This window comes from Columba livia, chromosome 6, assembly GCF_036013475.1.
Source record: "Columba livia isolate bColLiv1 breed racing homer chromosome 6, bColLiv1.pat.W.v2, whole genome shotgun sequence".
In the NCBI taxonomy this organism is placed as follows: domain Eukaryota; kingdom Metazoa; phylum Chordata; class Aves; order Columbiformes; family Columbidae; genus Columba; species Columba livia.
In genome coordinates this window covers 19,079,292-19,103,253 of record NC_088607.1, presented here as the reverse complement: position 1 = coordinate 19,103,253, position 23,962 = coordinate 19,079,292, and the positions used below count along the sequence as shown (strand labels likewise).

The 23,962-nt window shown below is 42.1% G+C and overlaps 1 protein-coding gene across 5 annotated transcripts in view; it reads right to left on the bottom strand.

The window, feature by feature from the left end:
- The window catches only part of C6H10orf71 (chromosome 6 C10orf71 homolog), a 90,609-nt gene that overhangs the window by 10,788 nt on the left and 55,859 nt on the right, over positions 1 to 23,962 (bottom strand). Inside the window, exons 1-4 of one of the 5 annotated variants that reach the window (XM_065067393.1) lie at positions 10,986 to 11,326; positions 6,830 to 6,897; positions 5,122 to 5,352; positions 72 to 240 (exon numbers count right to left, since the gene is read on the bottom strand). The gene's annotated coding sequence lies outside the window, so the exon portion shown is untranslated. Of the gene's footprint in view, positions 1 to 71; positions 241 to 5,121; positions 5,353 to 6,829; positions 6,898 to 10,985; positions 11,327 to 23,962 lie in introns of those variants that run through there. The other 4 variants (XM_065067394.1, XM_065067392.1, XM_065067390.1 and 1 more) reach the window with 4 other exon arrangements.

Below are 23,962 nucleotides of genomic sequence, written 5' to 3'. Positions count from 1 at the left end.
CAAATGAAAAGCCATCCCACTCTTGGTTTTGATTCTTAACTGTTATATGAGTGGAAAGTCCAGGTACGTACTTGCCATGTAATTTTGCTTTTCATCTTTAGAACTTCCTCTCATGCTTGTATTCAGCTTCATTTCTGACCATCTTTAGTGAGAAGATAGAAATAGTCCAATGATGTAGATTTGACAGAAGTAGTGCCCTGGGATGTTTCTGACCTTCAGCATTTTTTGATCTTGTGAACTCTGCAATTTGAAAACAAAGACATTTGTTACCATGATATGAAGTTTGTCTCATGCTGTATTCATTCATTTATTCATTAATTCACATTTTTCAACTATTTTAGGAGTGATTTATTGGATTTCTTACCAAAAGAGACAGCTATCCATCCCTGAGTGATAATAACCAGATGCCCTGAGAGTTTGGTAGCTTATGGAGAGCAGTCAGGTTCCTGGCAAGCAACTCTCACAACCTCCACCACTCTCTGGTAGCCCCACCAGGGACTAACAGCTGAGTGAGCCATGGTTTCCTGGCAGTCTGTCCATTGCACAGGCTGGGTGACATCTCCAGGATAAAAGAGGGGTGACTTTTTCCCTGTTGCTCTCTACATCCCTGCTGCACCACCCTTTCAGAGGGACTGCAGAGGAAGATGTGTGTCTCCGCTCCACCTGTATATAACTTCCTATTGCCAATGAGTATAGACAGATGGGTAGACTGCAAACTAATGCAGCTTATGTTTGAAAGTCCAGCCTTTTCACTGTCCCTGTTGTAAAGGAGATGAATGGTGGACAGCTGGGACAGTGAAGGGCAGTAAACAAAACATATTTTTGCTTCCATGCATGAACCAGAGCCAGCACATGCTAAAGGAAAGCTCAGCTATGGTGTATGTGCATTGCTGCTGCTCTTTTGCTGTGGACACCCCAGAGGTTCAGGCTTGTTTGGTTAATCTTTACAAGAGTATCTCCATTTCTTACAAGGAGAACTGGCCCTGAAGTAATGCAAATAGCACATAGGTGTAGATACAGCAGATTTTTCCGAAGCAAGGGTCTCCTCTAAGAAACTTTTGTGTCAGCATGTGGTATTCAAAACATAATGGCAAAAGTGGCAACAAGGGCTTGCCCACTGAGATGGTCTCCTACATGTTACCTGAGGAAGGACAGTAGTCAGTGTTAGTTTAGGAACAAGCTTGTACCAATCAGCTTTTTGTGGTTTGTTTAAGATGTCTGATTAAAAAAGATAAAAGCAAAGATAAAAAAAACCCAATACAATGTTTGGTTGCAACCAGATGTAACAGGGCATCTTCATTGAAGAGATGTGTACTCACTTATCTCTGCTCAAGGGTTAAATTACAGTCTTTCTGCTTCCATGGTAGTGTGCAAAGCCAACACAGCCATGGGAAATTATAATTATGCTGTGATCCACTCATCAATGGAGTTGTTGACTAAATTCCAGCAACAAATTGGTGTTGGTGCCTGAACTAGGAGGAAGCTTGGCTTTCAGATCTCATGGACAGAGGTCTGAGGAAACATATTGTCCCTTGTAAACTGAGAACATTTACTGAGAAGTGAGTAGGGTAACAATAAACATGGAGATAATGATGTAATCTCAGCACTTATTTTCCTAGATGGAGTCATTGTTACAAAAACAACTCAGCGCTTCTGATTAAAAAAAGTATAGTGATTATCACTGTCTCTGAAACCCTTGTGAAGATCCTTGTCTGTCTTGCCTGGCCATAATACTTGTATTTGGGCAGTGTAATGTTTCCATTTGTAAAAGCTCTATCTGCACCAGTTGTTCAAGGTGCAGATCACTACTGGGACCGGATGGAAACAAGAACACTGTACGGATCTAGCTATCCCTTGTATAGGTATGATGGCAATGTCTGAACTTTAGACAAAGAAATTCCTCATGGCTGTTTTAGTAATCTGGTAAAGTCTCTTTTCTTCACTTTTTTTGACAAACATGGCAGCCAGCGAGCAAGGTGCAGAGTTTGAGCTTAGGTCAGGATTAAGCTAGTTCAAACATTTAAGGATGTCTGAATTTAGTCTGTTTTCAAGACAGAGGAAAGTAAGGCTGTGTGTTTGGAACTGCTTGGGAAATGCTGAGAAACATGTAGAGGTGTTTGCAGTAGGCATCATCTGATATGAGCTACCGAAAAAGCTTGCATGAATGTACAGATTTCAAGGAGCTTAATCAGAAACCAGCCTTCCCTCTTTTTTAAACAGGAGGTTTTTTTTCAGTGACTCTCTTAAGAGTCTAGCAAGTTGTGATGAGGAGGTTAAATTACAGAGACTATTCCTGGCCTGGCATAGACTGAATGTCAACTTTTCTTCACTAGACAGGAGCTGGGAAATCCAGCAACCTTGGCTGGAGCATGTGACATCACTGCTGCTGCGATATATAAAGGGCTGGCTGGTTCTCCCATCCCCCTTGGGCTGGTATTTGGCTGAAGTGTTGTGCCATGAGACATTGCAGTGGCATTTTGGCAGCGCCCTTGGGAGTTGCATAGCAGTCTGAAGTCAGCAGCATCGCACTCCCCTTCAGGACGGGAAGGGAGAGGGAGTAAATGTTTGTTTGTTTGTTTGTTTGTTTGTTTGTTTTTTAACCTTTGTGAGCTGGTTTCTTCATGTGGTGCTCCATCCACAACTCCAGCCCAAAACTCAGAGCCCTGTGGTGACTGCTGGCTGAGATTCATTCAGCAACGTGCTCTGCTTGCACACACGCTGCTGCTTTGAGCTTCCAGGGCCACATAATGACAACAAATAGTTATTGCTTCTTACCCTGGGAAATCAGTGAATCCCTAATGAATTGATGACTCTTTTACATAGGAGCATGTTTGTTCAAGGCACACGTGGGGGCTCATAATCAGATCAGGGGGCTGGAAGTAAGCAGGCCCTTTCAGCTATGTGCCACCAGGCTGAGACAGTGCTCCCAGCTGATGGCAGCTCCTCACTTGCCTGAGCGGAGTGGCTCAGTGAGGTCTCTTGGGTATCGCCAGAAAATCCTGCATTGCAGCAGTGATTAGTACATGACTGGCTGTTGGGTGTGCTGCTCTTGGTCAATGATCACAATACCACTGTTTTCATTGCACTTTTAGGGAAACAGACAAAAAGATGTCAAGGAGTTAAAGGTCACCTTGTGAGTCCTCATCAGAGACAAGGAGCCAGAAGGATGTCCAGGAGAAACGAAAAACCCCTGTAGTCTGGTGTAGAATACCTGAAAATCCCTTGTGCTGGGCTGCTTGGACTGCTAAGGGTGTGTGAGTTGGTCATACTGGGCTACATCAGAGGAACATGCTCTCTCTGATCTGCCCTGCTGCCTGGGCTGCTCCAGGCATGCTGCCTCTCTGGGCAACCTTTGTGGCACATGGACTGGGAGGAGGATCACAACACCCTCACCAAGGAGGGGAGAGCTACTTGGCAAGAAAGACAATGGTGCTCCAGCCGCATTTCCCTGAAGTGTCAAGAAAGGAAACTTCTTGATTAAGATAGTCATAAGATGAAAGCTATTAGTATGAGCCTCAATCTCCCTCATCCAACAAGGTCACTTTCACCTAGGCTTTGTGGCCATGAAGGGCAGCCAAAGTGAATTCTCCCACTGGAGGAAAGGGGAACCACCTTGCTCAATTACTAATACCTGCTCCAGCTGATGGAGGGTGGAATACTGGATTTGTCCATCTCAGGGTAAAGATCCCAAACACTGACAGAAATTACTAGCACAGAACAAGGTGACCTCAGCTATTCCAGCATCAGATCTTTGCTCATTGCACTGGAAAGCAAGGTGAAGGCATCTTGTGTCTGAACAAAACCAGCATAGACTGGGTCCATTCCTCTTGAGGATTTGGCCCAGTAATTGTGTCTCGAACAGCTTGTTCTGGGCCAGGGAAGAGGAGAGATTGTTCTTGACTTTGAGCCAACTTCTGTTCTCAGTTACACTGGTATAAATCTAGAGTCACTTTACTGACGTCAGTAGAATAACTGAGAACAGAATTGGTGCCTCTCCATACATCTACTTCCTAAGCTGACATTGATGCACTATCCAGAAGGCTACATAAGCAACTGTAACCACAGTAAAGTGAAATCCAACATCCCTGAAGAGCCAAGCCTTACCCCCATGTGGTATTAAAACCAACATGTGAAGGAAAGGGATTTGGAACCAATACCACATTGCTATGCCACTGAATCATGTCCTCTGGGCAATTCTGATTTTCTAACCTGTATCACTCACCACTAAAAATAGCAATGCATTTGGGATAAAGTAATTTTTCTCTTTTCTACAATGTTCACTAGAGTACCTAGATCTAAGAGTGGTGTAGTAGATGTTGTACAATCCCAAACAGGACCAGCAGAGCTGGCTGCCAATCTGAATTGACAACCTGTGGTCAATATTATCTTTTGGAAATGTGTTTGTCTATGTGTGTGTGTGTGTGTGTATGTGTGCATGATGGGAGGATGTTCTAATTTAGATTGTTTCTGAAATTTCACATGGAATAAAGATTCTGAAGATAAATTAAATTCTAAATTTAAAATTTCATTGAGAATTAAAAAAAAAAAATTCATTTCAGATTGTTTAAGTATTTTTACACTATAGGCAAAGAGAAGTAGCATGTAATATACACCATAATAGTTAAAACAGTATATTATTACTGTCCTTAAGTCAGAGAGGGTGTATGTTATTTAACATTAACTGAAACTTGCCATTATATTTTCTATGTCAAACAGTACTCTGATGGTATTTCAACAGAGAGTGTGATCTTGTTTTGAAATTTCCCCAAGTAAATATTCCAAATGATAAAAAAAATACTTTCCAATTATCTTTCTCACAGAAATGTCATTAAAATGAATATGATTGGGATTTCATTTGTTTAATCAAATGTATTTTTTCTGGAGAAAAGACAGCTGAAGTCTTTTTCTCCCAGTGAGCTCTACTGAAGCTGGTGCCTCTGTTGCCATGGGAGCTGGAACCTGGGACTCATCAGACTCACAGCTCAAGAAAGGTCAGTGCAACCTGTTTGAAGCATGAATGTAAGGAGGCAGCATAACTGATGATCATGTGTTATGTATTCTGCTCTGTGTCCTTTCCCCAAAGGATATGAACCTCTTCCAGGCCCCAGCTGAAACGCTTACCTCTTCAGCTCAGACCACAAAGCTTCAAGCACTGGGAGATGAAGACCTCATGTGAAGAAAAATGGGAGGAACAGGGATTGCTTGCGACAGCTATGGAGAATCATGGCAAGTCTCTCTACCTTTCCCTTTCTGGTTCAATGGCAAAGACCCAACAGTTACTTCCAGCTGGTCTCCGGACTGCCTTTCCCAATGTCCTCCAAATGCCTCATCCTGCCAAGAGGCCTGTCAAGTCTGGAAGAAGGAGATGTCTCTCAGAAAGTGTTGTATCTAGACTGAGGCTTTCTTGCAACTCCTGTTCACTCCTTCCATTACCTGAGCCATATTCACGGCCTTTGGAGAATCAGTTAAAAGCAGACATGATGGAGGATGTCAAAGGCACAGAGCACGCTACTAACACAGGCAAAGAGCAGGTGCAACACTTGACAAACAGCACAAGTCTACGAGAACCACAAGGCAAAGAGATGGTGCTCCTCCCATGATCTGAAGTCAGCTCAGACAAGTGACATTTAAGCAACTGAACCCAAACAGTGCATTTCTTGGCATTAAACGTCTGACTGGAAAAGGCCACTGTCTATAACTAGGTCAGTCATTATACACTGAGATATTTATACAGCTCCCCAGTAATATGGTACATGAACACCTCATGGCTATTTATCCTTACAAACTCTCTCACTGCAAGTGGGATTTCTGTCACATTTACAGATCAGCAGTTCAGGCCCAGCTTCAATTGAATGATTTGTACAAGATCAAACAGGACATCTGTGGCAGGGAATGGAACCAAGTCTATGTTTTCTGAATCACACAAGAAGAGCTTAGCGTTTGTCAGTTAAAGTAAAAATGTGCCTTCCCACTGCCCTTCACAGGGCATGGTACTTTACCATGAGCCTCTGCAAAAAAATCCCTTCAGATGAGTGTGGTTCTGTAGCTTGGCACCATATTGTATAGTGAAATCCATCCAGATTTGCAGGTGGCTGACTTACTGCAAAGATCTCCACAGCTCCACCTCAGGTTCATGATACTTATACCTGTCTTTGGGATCATGAAGGCTCAAGCCTTCCTCACTAGTTCAAGGTGACAACTGATATTGCATTGGTACAGCCCCCTCACTGAGCACTGACAGGATTTTGGCTAATGAAACAGGTATTCACCTCAAGCAAGGATCAGGGGATGAAAGCTTCTGAGTATTCACTTTCTGAGTGGGAGAAAGGAGATTTTTCCACAGTAGAGGGAAAGATGTAGAATACCACAGCATTGCAGTGTCTAGAGACAGGAGATAACAAAGGGGGGATGGAAGAAAAATACATGGACAAAAGCCCAAATCTAATGGCTTGGATGCCATGTAAAGGAGTATGCCAGACAGTCCCTGCCTCTGTCATGGGAAAATTGTAATGATACCAGCAAGTACACTAGGCACAAGAAGGAAGCAGGTGTACTCTCCTCTGTGACCGACACAAGGAAATCTGCAGCTAGCAAACAGCCATGCCTCATTTCTCTTTCCAGGCTACGGAATCTGAAACCATCCCCCGCTTACACTGCCCTCCAATTCAGCCCCTGCACACTGAAACCATCTACACTGTCAAGTTTACACTTAGACCATTTAAACTTTTTGACAAGAAGAGTCTGACTCACACCCACTCACACAGGATACAGTCTCAGGAAATAACAGGCTTCCAGAAAACAAGCATTATTCTTTTACTGATAGTCTCACCTGCTCCTTTCCTTTATATCTTCTGAATGTTTCCAGGGTTTGAACAAGGATTTTGCTGAATCTGTTTTCTATGAAGAAAAGAATTCAAGCCATTTGTACATGCTGGGTTCAAAATTGTTTCAAGTTCTAAGTGGTTTTCTCACTCACTGAATTCCATGGGACTTAGAGACATGCAATATTCTGAAATACCAGTTGTATGTTACTGAAGACAGACAGGTAGATGTACCAGAGAGGGGAAGAGAAGGTGGAGGATTTGGTTTTCAAGATTTTCTGCCTCAGGCTGCAGGAATAGCGATATTTCTCACTTATACCTTGCTATAGCTTTCAAATGCAGTCAAAAGAGCTCAGATCTTGAGCAAGCAGTATGATAGGGAGGGAAATACACACTTATATACATGCCAGAGCATATGACTCCAGCACGCAACCATCTATTCACCTAACATCTTTCCTCTGATGACAAACTGCTCCTTAACCATTTGTGATTATAACAGAGCCATTCCAGTTGAAGGCCAAGAAGCTGTGGATTGCTTTACTCCTGCCTGCTATCTGGCAGAGGGAGGACTTTAAGAGGGCAGGGTAGAGCCCACCCACCTTTGCCCTCCAAGTATATTATTATCTCTGGAAGTCATACTATTTTTCTCCTTTTGAGGAGCAAAAGATAGGCAGTGGTCTTGTGCTGAGCAAGATGGAAGCTCCTTCCCGTTCCCTCTTCACTGTGCAACAGGAGGTTGGTGTTTTTTTGTGGTGTGGTATGTTGTTTCCCAAAGGCAATTCCTCATTCTTTCATAGTTAATGCACATGCTAAGGCATTTCTTGTGATTACTCTGTAAAGGACATATGCAAAAGACAAAGGAAAATGACAGAGGAGTTTTAAGCAGAATCCACACTTGCTCCCTAAGACAGGCCAGTAACTCTGGCTGAATCAGGCCCCCAGCAAAATCAGTGATATTGTAGTCACAGTGCTTTTCCAGATCACCCAGAACCTCTGAAGAACCCTGCAGGCAAGCAACAGCATCACCCACAGCCCAGTGTTATCACCAGACACTTCTTCCCCAGCCCTTCTCCTCAATTTTCCCCCGCATGCCAAGTGGTGATTCCATCTACTTGTCTATGGCTCTTCATTCAATTCACAAACCTGGGCAAAGAATGATTTCTCAGTTTTGAAGAAACAAATTAAGTTCTAATGTCACTACTTCAAAGCTGATCAGCTAAAAGTCTCAGTGAACAACAACATCATGATCAGAAATGCTGCCTTGCTGTCCCACCGGTCCAGCAGAAATCCTGGATGCAGCTTGCAGGGTCCAGGTCTCTCTGAGCATATTGTTGCTTCTGCAACACCCCAGACAGTCCTGGGCACTCACTCCCATTTCTGCACAACAGAGCCCTGTGCTTTGAAACATGCAAATGATGGGGACAGGGACACACCTGAAGTACATCTCAACAGAACAGAAGCTATCAGAAGTATGCAGAATCATACAAGGGCCTATAATGAAGCTGACAGACAAGCCAAGTTGACCTTAGGGTATGACAGTTTATGTCTGATCCAGGTAAAACTGATGGACAGAGGCACATCTGAGACTGAGGATCTGCAGTAGCTGTAAACTGTCAGATATTGCTGTTTGCTGTCTCTTCATGTTAAGGTATAGCCAAATGTTAACTATTTGCACATCTTTTAGAGACTTTTCAAAAAAATTGCAGGGATTTTCATCTCTATCTTTTCCAAGTAGAAAGTATGAGTTAGGTGGTCTTCATGTACCTGAATGTCATAGGCCTGTCACAGTTCCCAAAACAGCCTGACTTAGAGTGTAAGTAACAGGGAAAGCATCCCTGAAAATACTGGGATATAGGTATGTGAGAGACTCAAAATAAAGATGCATCACTACTTGACCTGCTTGGCTTGTAAGAAAATTGGTCTGACTGTTACCAGATGATTTAGATTAAACATTACTAGCTAATGCCTTCTTGTATATAGTTATTTGCAAACACAGGAGATGGATGATGAAGAAACCTAGGACTATAATTAAATATCTGCTTTCTATGCCTGTCCAAAGAGGATCGTTTGCCAGGGGAATCCAAAGGGGAGGGTTGTCCTCTTATGGCTCCAGTGCTGCCTCAGTTTCTCTGGGACTGCCAAAGGATAAGGATCTCAGTGTCAGTCTGTCTCACCATATACACTTGAAAGACATAAAAACTTGGCAAGCAGCAACATAGTCACAAAACACCAAGCTTAATACAAACACACAAATATATATAAGTGTATATACACACATGCATGTATAAGCAATCAGTGAGCCACACCAATAGACATGCAGGCTTGACTGAAGAGGGACAACCTTTTCTCAAGGATAAAGTTCCCCTATCAGTGCACACATGCAGCTCCCACTGTGTTCCCTTTCCCCACACACCTGTCAGCTGGCTTACAGACAGCTTACATGGGTCCCAAAATGTGACACCACCTCAAGCAACACGTGCTAGCACTGAAGGCAATGGACTCACCCAGTTGCTTATAGTAGACAAAGCTCTGTGTGACCTGGCACCCCGGCTGCAGGGAAGCCAGCACAGTGAAGCCTGGCAGCGAAAAAACTCTTGCAGAATTTGCCTCTGCCAGCAACTTTCTGTGCGTATAAACTCAGGGAGGCTACAGAAATTATACAGGTGAATGATATTTTCTCCCAACTTGGCTCATATGGTTAGTTGGCTTTTTTCCTGGTCTTGAAGCAATTTATATATTCATGGGCCTTTTGCACAGCTCTAGCAACACATGCACAGACAAGACAAACATTTCAGAGAAGCAGGCAGGAATAAGAGCCTACAGTGTGAAATTTCCCTATGTTTTTGGTTTACAGTGCATAGATGCAATTACACTTGCATACATCTACCCAGACGTGGCCTTCAATTTCACTGGTGAGTGCCTGTTACCACTGTTTTGGTTACTGAGCTGTAAATACATATGTAAATACCTTCCTAGTCACAAGTGTAGAAGGATTGAGAAATTCAGTTGTCTGGGGGCCACAGTGCACTGGGAATCTTCTGTTTGTTAGTATTTTCCAGAGGCCTTATCCTTCAAGCATTTAGCTAAGGGCATTTACTTTTTATATGGTCAGTTCCTTGAAGAAGTAAAGCAAAAGAGCCACGGACTTTGATCCTGTCCAGAAACCTTATTTCTCATTCTTATCTCTTCTCCCTTTTCCTTCTCCCCAGCCTCCCTCCCAGCAATGGCAGAGGACTAGTGAGGAACCCTCTAGCTGACACTGTACAAAGTCAGTGTGAACCGGTGCTGCTGGAAAACTCTTCCTTATTGAGATGTAATCACATTACCTCTTCAAAGGCCAGTTAAAAAAAAATATAGCATAAGCAGTTTGGCTTCTCAAGCTCAATATTAATTATTTCTGTTCTTATTTTGCTGCTGAGTTCTGTAGCGAGGCTAATAAGATGCAGTTCCTTGGGATGGCAGATTAAGAAGTTCTGCAACAACTGGACTTAGAAAAGGTTACACCGTTTAAAAATTTTTCCACTGATTAGAATTGGATACAAGTCATAGTCACAGTCATTTGTGGTGGCCTTTTAGCACTGCCTAGGTATTTGAACTATTTTGCTCTTTTCAGGCTCTGTAGCATACTAATTACTCTCTATAAGATATTTAAATTATTCTCTTGTTCTGAAAAAAAAGAAAGAAAAATGCCTTCAATCCCCTATGCAAATCACTAAGGTTTTTAAGGATATCTTATCTGTAGGCAGGAAATCATCTGGAAAATAAAATCAATGTATATTTACCTAAAGTTGCTTACAGCACAATGCACAGGACAATTAAATGGAGCTTCATAGCAATTTAGTGCACTTTTGAAAAAGTCATACCCCTTTATCAAATAATTCTATGCTATAAACAGTAATCACTGCATACAAATCTATGTGCATGTCTCTTTCCACACAGAGACTGTCAGAGACAATCCTGTGTTTTTCAGAGCAGAAAAAAGCTGGACAAAATGAAAGGACTATCCACCTTTAATCACTGGAAAGAAGACATAAATGCTGTTTGATTTCTCGTATTTGATCAATTACACAACTGACCCTTGAGTGCACACACATTCACACACTCAGACACCACCATTCTCCACTGTTTCCCTGCTTTAAAAACACCCACAAAACACCCCCTTACCTTCTGTCCTCCAGCTTCTTGATCAGGGACAGTGCAGTGCTGTGCTTTCTTCCCTTAAGTCAAAGCCCCAGCACATTTTACAGCAGTCTGCTTACTATTAACACTTTCCATTATTCATGTGTTTCAGACTCTCTGAACATGGTTGTCTTAATAGAAACAACCACTGAAAAACAAATAAAACAGCAAAAGTGGAGGAGCTAACCCTTGAGCCCTCACAGACCTGCTCAGCCAGGTGAAGTGAAGTGAACAAGGAATCCAAAGTTAGTAAAATGTATTTAAATAGTTATCAGGCAAGGGGAAACCAAGCGGAGATCATGGTAGGGAAGAGGCAAACATACGTATTGGAATAACCATGCGGTGTCAAGTAACAGACAGATGAAACAAACAGTCATCAGCTATTTTTACATTCAGATTCGCAATTGGTAATGCTTCAGAGATAACTAATACAGAAAGTAATGCTGTGTGATTGGCTCGCTACTGCCAGTGATTCAAACCTTAAAGCACTGCATTTTTGTATCTACAGGTGGGAGTCAAAATATTTGTTAAGGTCACCATTAAAAATATCATGTAAGAAGTATGCACATGAGTAGCACATTACTGTCCTACTGGTGCTTTTTCATAAATAGCTCATTTCATCATCAAGGCAGGACAAATGTGTCCAGTGTTCTTGGAGTAAGGACCCCATTCCTCTGTCCTTCCAATGCAAACAAGACCAGCCCCCCTCCTGGAAGGCACATGCCAGCATTGGGTTTCATTTGGCGAACTGCAATAGGATGTCGAATAAAAGGGGAAATATATAATGAAGTCACCCAGCTATGTTTTGTATTGCAGATACAAACAATGGATTGCATATCCTGTGCCATGCTGAGAGCACCGAGCTCCCTACTGAAGTCATGGGGCTCTCTTGGGGCTCAGCACCATGCTGAACTTGAGCCACAGCCTGCAGCAAAATGAAGAGCAGAATCTCCTGCAATCACAGCCCAACTCCTGCTTCCATGGCAAAGCAGGACTCCACGTGAGCCCAGTGCTCATTTGCATTTTAAAAAAGAGCTGCTAATTATGTTGCTACAGCATGAGCAAGGCAACAACCATGTGGTATCTGCTGCCTGACAATGTCCAGGCACCAGGAGGCTTGTGATGAACTAATCCTGCCTGTGATCCAAGAACAGCCTAAGCTTACCAGTCCTTGGAGAAACAACGACCCACCTTCTCCAAAGCAACCTTCAGCTTTGAATTCCCCACCTGGGAGAGATGTATTATTCACTTTAGATCTCAGCAGGAAGGTTTTGCAAAGCCCACTCTCCTGAACTCCTGGTCTGGGCTTCTGTTGCTCAAGTGTTTCTCCTAACTCATCCCAAACTGAATGCTGGTCTTGCCATACATCAGGGCACTTCTGCTAAATTCTGGCCCCAAACTACACACTTCCAACAGCTACCTACACCCTGCACCCATGAGAGCGCTTATGCACAAAGATCTGGTGCACCATGAGTCATGGCACCTACAAATTAATACACAGAGAGAACTGGCACACACTGAGGAAAAAAAATGTTTGGGATGAAAACAGTAAAAAAGTAGTTTTCAGGCATCTGCTGCCACTAATGTGGGCAAAACTGTATATGCGTCTGTCTCTCCCACACATTTCTAAAGAGGGGTGGAATGTATTTCTAGAATACTCGTGCTAAAAATAAACACATCCCTGCTGTCTATGAAGAGAGGCAGGTATAGCCCTGATTTCTGTAAGCTCATGAACTTATGAACTGCTTAGAGCCTGAATTGCAACTAGAAAGACCCCTATAGAAATTGTAACTGCTAGTGCAGGAAGGGTGGCTGATTGCCTGGAAAACCCAAAACATGCCTCTTACACGAAAGCAGCTGGGGTAAACACTATTCATCATGATGAATGTGCTTTACAGGCTCCAGCTTTGAAAGGAGTCATATCTTGGGATAGGCATTATGTTTATTCAAATATGATGATAATAAATACATATATTTGCAAATTCAGTGCTCAGATGAGACTCTGGGATCAGATGGCCTGTCATTAAAATAAAACCACTTCTGGGGAAAATTACCAAATAACACACAACAAACACAACCCAGTGGCACTTTGATGTTGTTATCCTGCTCCCAGGAAATTTAAAAAGCAAAAATTCCTGCTGCTTCCTTTCAGTGAGCGTGGAACAATAACAGATCACATTGAACTTTTCTAGACAGCAATTTGGACTGAAATTCTCAATTTATATGAAAAGAGTGTGCAATTTGCACAAACATGCTAATGGAAAATGAATGTGTTCATGTATAATGAACTCCATCTTTAACACACACACACACACGCGCGCGCATTGGAACTTTTGTATGCTTAGCAAGGCTGAGAATACAGACATGAGAGCCTTGTCCAAGAGCAGTAGTTTTCAGCCTTTTTTTTTTTTGACTTGTATCCCACCCCTTGACACTTTCTTCAGGTAAATAAATGGAGTTTTGCCCCACTGAGTGAAATATTTTTTCCCTTTGTTGCCTGAGCTGCAGATCCCAGAGAAGCAGTATGCAGACTCGAGGGGTCAATGGACCGATCACATGCAAAAAGTCCCTGGTATCTGGAAATCTGATTATAAGCAGAAATGAAAGCATGCCACTCTAGACTAGGAAAATGCAAGCATCAAACTGCTTTGGTTGTAGAAAGTAAATGGTTTATAATTCTCTTGGCATTCGTAAGCACGGGGCCTATTTAATAACCCATGAGAGCACTATGACTATATTGGGTTTTCTGTTGCTTGTTTACAGCATTTTTTTGTCCAGCAGAGCAATTCAGGTTCAGTTCTTACTTGGCAGACCAAATGATTTGTTGACTGTTATCACAGTTAGTGCAATAACTTAATGTCTGTGTACCTGGCAGATAAGTGCAGAGCATCATCCAGACAGAGCAACCCCAGGATCATATGAGCTGAACAAAAGCCATGAACCAAGGATTAGATCATGTCCCACAACAGGACAACACCTTCCTAGGGTCTGCTTATTGATCCCTACACTTTCAGGTAGATACTGCTGTGCCCCACCTGAAGCCTTGCAAGGCCTGCATTTCTCTGGGTGTGTTTATATCACCTGCATGTTTGCTCCTGGATGAGCCCAGGAGTGCAGCAGCAATACATTGCTGAGCAAGGAGTCATGATACAAACCAGATGCTGCTCCACCTGCCTCCTTGGAACAGCCCAAGCCCTTCACAACTTATTTTCCAGCAAAGGGGCTCCACCTCCATGAGACCTGTCTGGACGGGGAAGTGGTTGTCAGTTCTATCTCCTTCATGTAGCATGTCAGCAACCTGGACCCAAATCCCTTTATTCCATGCTCGAGCTGATCTGAATGTACATCTCCTCTGATGATGGAAATGATCCCAGTTTCTGGGGAGGAGGTGCTCCACTTGTTCCTCCTCTTTCAGTCTCTGTATTTCACACCTTGATGAAGGAGAGAGAATGCCTGAAAATGAGTTGAGGTCTCCTTTTTTCCTTCTCCTCCAGGAAAGCACTGGACTTAACTGAACATCTGTATATATTCTACTAGTTGTGAGAGAATCACTGCTTCCTCCTGCAGCTGGATTTTGTACAAAAGCTCTGGTCAGACCTACCTCCCCTGACTCCAGAAGGCAGCAGAGACCTTAGGGTCAGAGGGAGGAAGATGTCTCAGTATTGCTATAGGTATTTTCTCACTCAAAGGTATCAGTGGAAATGACAAGCAGATCTCTGTCATATTCCTCTCTGCCTATATCCTCTTCTGGGTCCAGCCTCAATACATATCCAAGTTTGAACAAATTTCTGCCCTGAGAAACTCAGCTGAGCAGATGTAGGTGAGGACAGAAGGGTTCCCAGCACCTGAGACTCAGTAGCAGTCCTGCAGTCTCTTTCCTTGGGGCCATTTCTCCATCTTGCTGGAAGGGCTGTTTTATCCACCTTTTGTGCAGAGCTTGTGCAATGAGACAGGTGCAGGATTCATCCACAGCATCTCTCCAGGGCTACTCCTTAGGGCTCAAACCTTGCCAGTAGCTGGAGTTTATCAGTCCCAACTCCAGGGACTCCTAGAACTCTGACAAACAATTGAAATTTCTCTCCTTAAGAGCTCAGAACTTTCTCTATTTGTCCTTATTGCAGCTTTGAATGAAGCCTGGCAAAGTAAAAATCCTCTTCAAAAGGAAGCTCTGGAAGGAATTTCAACGTGTTTCAAGAAAAAAAATATATTTCCTTGATTTCAGCTTTCAGAATTTTAAAATATGGTGCTTTGTGTAATACAATATCAAAATTATTTTCATCCTGCCCTCAGAAAGTAGTTAGAGATACTATTTTCCAATAAGCAAAATTCTATGATTCTTCTCTGAAATAAGATTTCTTATTAAACCAACAAACTTTGTTACATTTCATTTTTTGACTGCATTTATGATTTCTGGCAGATGGTTCCACCATCTTTTTGACCATCTTTTTAGCTCTGCAATTGTAACTTTAAATTCAATTTTAAAATAATTTCTACAGCCTGCTTTGCTCTCCTTGCTGCTGCCCTGTCAATAGCACCCAGACTCAGCTGACTCAGAGACGACTTCTGGATTCCAGCCCCAAATACTCATTCTAAAACTCCAAGAGTTGCCCAGCCATGGCACCAAACTGGGGCTCAGCAGCTCTCTTATGGCTTCCAGGGATAGAATGTAGGCTAGAAGGACTCTGAAGACACAGCCTTAATGACAGTTTTGGCAAGGACATCAGTCACAACCACATCCTACCGATTTCCCCCAAAACAAACTGACTCTTCAATCAGGAGCAGTCTTACTTTTACCAGTAAGACAGCTATCTCACATACACCGATCATATCTGCAGAACCTCAAAAATATGCTTTTGTGTAACTGTTTCACTATTAAATGCTCTGCCAAGAGCGGAAGACAGATGTGGCAGAAAAGAAACTACAGGAAATGTTAAATATCAGAAGGTGACAAAATTATTCTGCAAGTAAAGGTTTCATCCTGCAAAGCACTGTCCTACCTGGGACAAATTTTCAAAGAGACAGTACTATCTAAAATAGCCAAAAAAACATTTTAGGTACCTATGCGCCCACTAGGCACCAATTTACTTTGGAAATCTTTCTCTTCTGAGCCATCAGGAATTGTCAGTAAAATCAGCAGGAACTGACAGCTCTTTCCAATTTGCAGGAGAGGTTCAGCCTGTCCCAGGACAGACAATGAATCAACCTTTCAACTAAAGGTTAAGAAATGAGTATAGTTGTGACAAGTCAGATGAGGGAAAAATGCCTGTAAATAGTCTGAGTGATCTAAAAATCAGTTTTCTTTAAAAACATTATGTAGAGGCCAGTGACATTTGGAGATATTAGAACAAATGCATTTGGTATTTTACAAACGTAGCTATAATCCATCTAATTTAAGAAAAGAAGTTGGCAGAATGTGGCATTACTGGCCTAGCGTAAATATTTCCTATTTGCAAATCACAAAGCAAAAACAGGAGACCACAAGCTAATTAAAATAGCTGGACAGCAATGATGGCAAACATAAGGTGCTATTTTTAGGGGATCATATGAGAGCCCAAGCAGCAGAAGTCTAGTCAACCCAGAGGTGTCACATGGCTTCTCTTAGAGTCCTTTGCACTGTATCACCCCACCACAGACAAGGTAAACCAGCCAGTATGATTCTTATACCGTCCCCCAACGCCCTCATCCAGATTTCATGCAATACTTCACATTGTACAGAACACCTTGGATGAATTTCCATGGAATTTTTCACAGAACCACTGGCCCTGTCCTGTGCCAGATTATTTTTGCAACTGAGAGATAGGTTCTGGGCACTGTTTGCAGGACTGACTTCCCCCAGATGTTGGGGAATACCAATGTTTTGCAAGAAGAAATCGTGTTTGCTGCAGTATAGCTGGTACTGCAAAGGTAGCTGCGGTTCAAACGTGGCCTTATCTCTGGGTGGGGAGGGGTGAAGAGAGAAAAGATAAAACATTAAAACTTGTTACAGTTTCAATAAGTTTGTCTGAATTACATGAGTTTTAATTTTGTGGTTTTGCTGTGGGCCAAGAAGAGGAAACAGTGAAGCACAGCAGAAGAAAATATGAGAATTTTATTCCTCAGCAGTCACTGAAGTTTCAAAACATATCTGCATTATCTCAAAAACTCATAGCACTACAGAAAGTGTTCAGAAAATACTGAGGTGCAAAATGTCTACTTGGATGGTTTTGTGCTGTAGCACTGGTGGGCAGTGAGGGGAAGGCCATCTTCACTTAGGAAAGAGGTTTCAGCCCAGATGTAAATCAGACAGGGAAGGAATTTAAATTTGCACTTCCTCCTTCTCAAACCAACTCTCTTCCTAGCTCAAAACTCTTCCCAGAAAAGAAGCATTGGAAACCATGAAAGGTTTGCAAAAATATTTAATTTTTGCATATCTTGGCAGAAAAATGGGCGCCATTATAATGCAAACCACGGCAAACAAAATTGCCTAACTTAATGACCAGTCCAAGAGCAGATCAGATCACACCAGCTAACTGTGAAAAGCAACACAGTTTTTTGCCTTTTTCCTATTCCAGTAATCAGAGGAATTATAATACTGTATTTATAAAATTATATGACTTTAAGTCACATTTAAGAAGAGTAAGTAATCTAAAATTAGCATTCAGCAAAACAGGAAGCTCTAGAGAGAGAACTAGAAGTTTATGCCCAGCCTTTCAGAAAAAAAACAATATGTAATTGTTCAAGGTTTTGCTGAATGTCAGGAATGGAAGATTAACAAGCCAACAGATGGTGATGCACTAAGATTATCAGGGTTAGCGGGAAAAAAATCACACAAACACAGAAAGGCCAAGAACAGCTAAAATCCTGGTCTGAAAGATAGCAAATGTGCTTCTGTGCAGAGCAGTGCTAAATAGTGACTGAGAAGAAAGGAGCCAAATGAGGAAGAGAAAGAAGCCGCTGCAGAAAAGAAAGAAAACAAAAATGTGGCAATCAGAAACAGAGCTCAGTTGTGCAGATTCTCTGCAGAAATCAGGCCCAGCTCCTCCATTTCCAGTACACCTGGCTGCAAGGTCCTTGGGACAATCCGCCTAGGGAACTGGATGGGCAGGAAAATGAGGGACGGATCATCTTCCTTTCCCTGTAACTGAATTTGGAGAAAGGGATCAGTGAGATACATGGAGTAGACAGAAAGACAGCATCAGAGAATTCTCCAAGAATCCCCCAGGCCTAAAAACTATGTCACAATCCCTTAATGGGGGTTAACCAGATGACCAGGTAATCAGACACTACTCTTAGCTGTAAAGGGGTTCCTGGGACTGAAATCCACTTTCACTGTCAAATATTTGAAGAAAAATGCAATGGGAATAAAGATATAAATATTGTCTTAAAAAAAAAGTCACAACTGGTTTCCTTTAAACTTTACAAAGTCATTTCAGGCAAAAGGATAAACATCAAAGAAATAATAAAATTATTACTGATGAAAATTCTAATCCTGCAAACATGTATGTGATTAATTGTCTTCCTGCAGAGATCAGGGGCCCTTATCTTAGGAACAAAACTAAACATGTTCACCAAAACAGTGCTCTAAGCAAATCCATAACATCCCTCATGCAAATATTCTCAGTGATTTTTAAGCATTTGCGCACAGTGTAGAGCAAAGACTAAAGCATTTAAGCCTTGCAAGCTCAAAGTGCATCTTTATTACAATCTTTTTTGCTAGTGACAGAAAGTATTGTTGTTTCAAAACACCCAAATCCTAGGTGCATCTGAAATCCATTAAGAAAATGACCGTGTATGCAGGCAGCCCAAGGAGGAAAGGTTTGATGTCTCTACTGGTGACACTTTCAACTGTGTCCATGTCATTTGGGATAATGAGTCTCACTGATTTCAATATTCCAACCCTGTCAAGGGACAGTAGCCCCTCAGACATTTCAATGTGATATATGGAAGCTGAATATTTTGGAAATTGATGTTGACTGCAGAAGCAGCCTGGCAGATGCAGCTGACACAACTCAAATCAACAGAAACCCTTCCAGAAACATGAGTGGGAGCTGGAACATTCTCTGTTTGCTTATTGCTCTGAAGATGGGGTTTGTGCTGTCCTCACAGAAGGGGTGCTAATGAGACCTTGGACTAGTCTTTTTCAGCCTAGTTGAGCACAACAAGCATGAAGCATCTCACTAGAAAAAATAGCTCTACCGATTCTGAAAGTCTTCAGATTTTTAGGAAAACAACTGAAGAAATAAATACAAAACTTCCATGTTAGTAATGCAAGACCCAAACATATGAGGAAAGCAGCAAACTGGTGGTGTAAATAGAAATGAGTAAAACTTTAATGTTATTTAAGGGGTTTCTACTATGGCCAGTACCAGAGTAAGCAAGCATCTAAACTTGCAGCCAGGAAGGTGTTCTATAAATCCAGGTACCACATACCAAGTCACATTGCTTAATCAAAAAAACCCCAACAAGTGTCAATTTGAATAAATCCACACTGCAAAACATGTAGAGATTCATGTCATATACTTCTATTGCAATGCTTTCCAGATCTCACCTTTAGTTAAACATCTACAACATGCTGTGTGAACACGTTAGATTCAGAGCAACTAAACCATATGCTCAAGGTTATACTGGGAACCAACAGAAAAGCCAGGAAGAGATTCCATTTTTCTCCTCTTCCAGAATAATGGACTATTCATCAGCTTATGCTGAGTCCTAGATGGGAAAACCTCCAAGGGAGGATTTTTATTAGCACATTCTGCCTTCTGCAAATTACTGTGGTATGCTCATAATGCCTTTGCACTTTTGTCTACCTACTGGTAGTATTTAGAAAGTGCCTCTTGCTCTTGGGTCTAGAGTTGCATAAACAACAACAATAATAATTAATAACTTTTTCAATTACCTTCTACCAAATGAAATCTCATCTTCAGCTTCAACTGGATACATTCATCTGTCTCAAGTTGTTGTCTAGGGTTGCTATGCACTATCTAACTGTTGGTATGTTCCATCCCAAAGGTGGCTTTTTGGGAAACTTTGAAGCTCTATAAATAGAAATATTATTATTATCATTATTGGGAGGGGGCAGGAGTGCAACAGTTCACCCTCAGGGATCAGAGACACTCAAGAACACTTGTTTCAGCATTTGAATGCATGGACGGTTCACAATCGGTGATGTGAGTGAAAGCAAAGCTCTAGCACAAAATATCCTGTATGAACAAGAAGATGAGATCCAGTGGAATGAATCCAGCACATCTAGTGCTGGTCTTTTATAGTTTTAACTGGCCATCACTTTCTCATCAATGGAGGGTAGCAGACACCTCTGGGAGATGTGAAATGCCTTTCTTCCCACAGGAAGAATCGTGGTCTCAGGACACAGTCCTCCCTAGTGGATGAGAGAGGAAGATTTCCTGAACAGCTTAGTCTGGGCACCAAGTGCTGAGACAGCTGAAGAGGTGGCAGGACTCTGCCCCCCAGAAAGTGGACTGAAACCCAGCAAGGGCTGGGATTCCCAGGGTGAGGAAATGCAAATGAAACACGCGCAAGAGGAGTTGTATAGGGAGTGCGGATACTGGGAATGTTCTACAAAAATTAGGAAAGATCGAAGGAAAAACTAAGAGCAACAAAACAACCAAAGTAGTGGTTTTTCTTCTAAACTTTGTTGGTCTGATCCTATTTCTGTTCACTCCTTGCGAATTTTCCAGCAGAAAATATGAGTAGATTAAGATTTTATAGGATTAGTTCAAAGGTGTCTAAATGAATTAAACATTCTTCTTTAAGTCCCTTCATTTCAGTCTTCCTAAGCAAAAGGCACTAAGCTGACACTCTGCCTGAGAAGCCCTGTGGACCCTTCTGCTGAGCTATCAGTGTCGGAAAAGCACCATATCCCCAGGCTGTCTTTGCCATAAGCTTTTGCCTTCAGACACAAGTGTCATTCTTGACCACTGCAACGGGATTTTAGAGTTAGGCTAAAAGAAGAAGAGAGAAGGTGTACACTGGAACCATTGGTAAATTTGAGCAACATGGGGTGCCATCTCTCACCAGCAAGTTCACATAGGGAAAGGGTGTTGTATCTCACTTCAAAAGCAGTCAGGAAACAGTGTTTCACCCAGAAAGATGAACTAAAAAGATACATACCCAGTCATCCTCACAGACAAAATCTGCCTGTGCCAATGCCCTCCTTCCTTCCCTGTAGCTAGGAGGGGGTGAAATGTCTGGGCTGCAGAGCAGAGCTCTTTTCAGAGCAGAGCTGGAGCGATACCCCCCGGGCTGACACCTAACCTGCCTCCCCTTGCCTACATCACACCAAGCACTGAGGTTGTTGCAGCAGGACAACACAGCTCCCCTTCTACAAAATCAGCTGCCTGAAGGGCCTTTCAGGCAGAGCCCATGCTGCTGATAGGAGTAACATACGAAGACTGCCTTTGCCTAAAAAATCAGGTGCTGTTTTCCAGTTCCTGCTCTGGCAGGCAGATCGGACTAGATGATATTTTGAGGTCCCTTCCAATCCCTAACATTCTGTTATTCTGTGAAATGAACCTTTAAGTCTGTTTTCTTTCACTGTTCTCTAATCTATTCTACACCTTTTTGAGGTGACAGCAATTACCACAGACAGTATTCAGAACTGATTTACGTGGGAACACAATACTATTCTTGATTGCTTTCCCAGTCTTCTGTTTGCCTTTCTAACTGCTGAGCATGAAGCAGAGGTTTAAGAGGCATGAGCCTACCCTGCCAGCACAGAGAGAAAGCCACCAAAGCCACCACAGTAACATGCTTAGTTTGTCCTTGATCTCCTTAACCACTTCTTTTCCCCATGCAGCTCAGGTGGTGGTGTTCACAGGTGCCTGCACCACACTCTGCACCATAGAGACACATTGCTGACAGCTGGAATACCATGGGCTCATGAGACCTATGCCCACATATTGTGGCAAGACACCAAGATAAACCTTTCCCTAGAAGTTCTTGCACATCTGTCATATTGCTAATCATTTTATCCCAAGCATGAGCTGTTTGCCTTGAAGTAAGAAATGTCTTCCATTTGTGGAGTTAATTCACAGTCTTAACAAAACTAGAAGGCAGGTTTTTGTGGTCAAATATATTGCCACATTAATAACTTCAGAATATTACATGAAGCACAAAAAGAAAAGAACAGAATAAATTAACAGAAGAAGCCTGCATGGCACACTAGAGAATTAAAGTGCCATTTTATTACACACACCTTAGAGTTAAAGTTTTAATTTTCTTTTAAAAGATAGCAATATATCATTTTCATCCTCCGTGTTCAAAAACACTTAGAGAGGATGATTTGTTTTTCATTGTAATCTGCAGGACAAACAAAGCTGCAGTCAAGTGCTGTTGACCAAATACTTGCAGTTTCACAGTGATAACAGAATTGTTATTATTGTTTGAATTAATTATTTTTCTAATAAGGGATTTTTCTCTAAGGATTCTGATATACTTTAAATACAAATGAATGAGTCTTCTATAATCTCTTGTGAGCTATTACACAGCTTTATTTTACAAAGGGGTTACAAAGGAGGACATTGAGGCAGAGAGGCGTTACTGGCTTTATTTTCACAGGAACTGACTTTGAAACAGTTCCTAGTTAGAGGTTTGGCTCAGGTCAAAGCTCTAGGTCAGAGGCAGCTCTAGGAATTATTCCCATCCCCATGCTTAGGACATGCCTCCCTGTCCAGATGTATGGCTGCCTACATTCATACGGTACAAATACAGTAAGCGCTGCCATTTGTGGGTTTCATTTGCTCTGCTGAGCCGGCACTGAAGAGCTTTCAAAAGTGGAAAGGCATTCAGAGGCATCTCTTTCTTTTACAAGCTGCAGACATTACCCTCTTAGTGAAGAAGGTCACCAACCAGGCATAGAGACCTCAGTGGATATCACTGCAGCACAGTTTCCAAATGGTTCTTCGATCCAGCAGCTCTCCCCACTGCCTTATATTGCAGACCAGCAGAACTATATTTAGAGACAGATACAGGGGTTATGTTCCCAAGGGCCTCTGATGAAGTAAGTTCAGAGTGTGTTGTCATGATGGACATGCACACATGTGACCTAGCAGAGTAGAGGTCAGCCATCATTCATGAATGTGTGGAGACCACTTACAGTCTAGTTACAGCATATGCTAGTAACAACACGTGTTCCCCACCCATCCTGCTTTCTCCCTAGTAAGCTGCTACATTTTTAATGACTCCATTAGCTCTTGGAACAATTGGCAGCTTCAAGTCTTTCCCTGCAATGAGCTCCAATGTGAAAACACCACACAGCTTTCAATCACAAGCCAAATGGCTAAAGATATTGAGATGAGATTTCAGTTCTAGAGAGGAAGAGTGCCCAGTCAACCCTACACCTCCAATATAATTATTAATTATTCATAAACAACTATAAATGCACCTAGCTCCTGCAGTACCATTTGTCTTTGGAAATGCCCTTGCTGAAATTGCAGGTAGGTGTCTAGATTTTTCTCTTTCAGTGCATCTGCAGCTAAGGCAAGGTTACTGGCTCTAATGCTTCTATTGAGAGTCAAAAGATTCAGTATGTAATGCAAACACATCAGCTTATGCCCAAAACATAGCCACTTTAACATTTCTTTTAGCATAAGAAATGATTATTTAATTGAAAGAGAGGACAGTGCAGTTACTAGTTTCTATGTAAGTCAGTCAGATCTCAATCCCCCCCAAACCACATAAATTCTCATTTACAGCTGCACAAAAAAAGCCTGAAGCCGGCTGTCCTGCAGAGGTTCAAAGTGCCAGTCAAATAGGAATAATATAAGCATCTACTCTCCTGAAATCTTATGTTTTTAAGAGATGATGTCAGCATCACAAAGCAATGAAAGATGTACTCTGGTATGAGATAAAATTATTTTTCTCTAAGTGCCATGTGATTTAGTCTGGGAGTAGAAAGTCACTGAAGGCTCTTAACTGAAACGTCACTGACATTTACAATTTTGTTATCAAAAGTTGGCTCAGTTTTA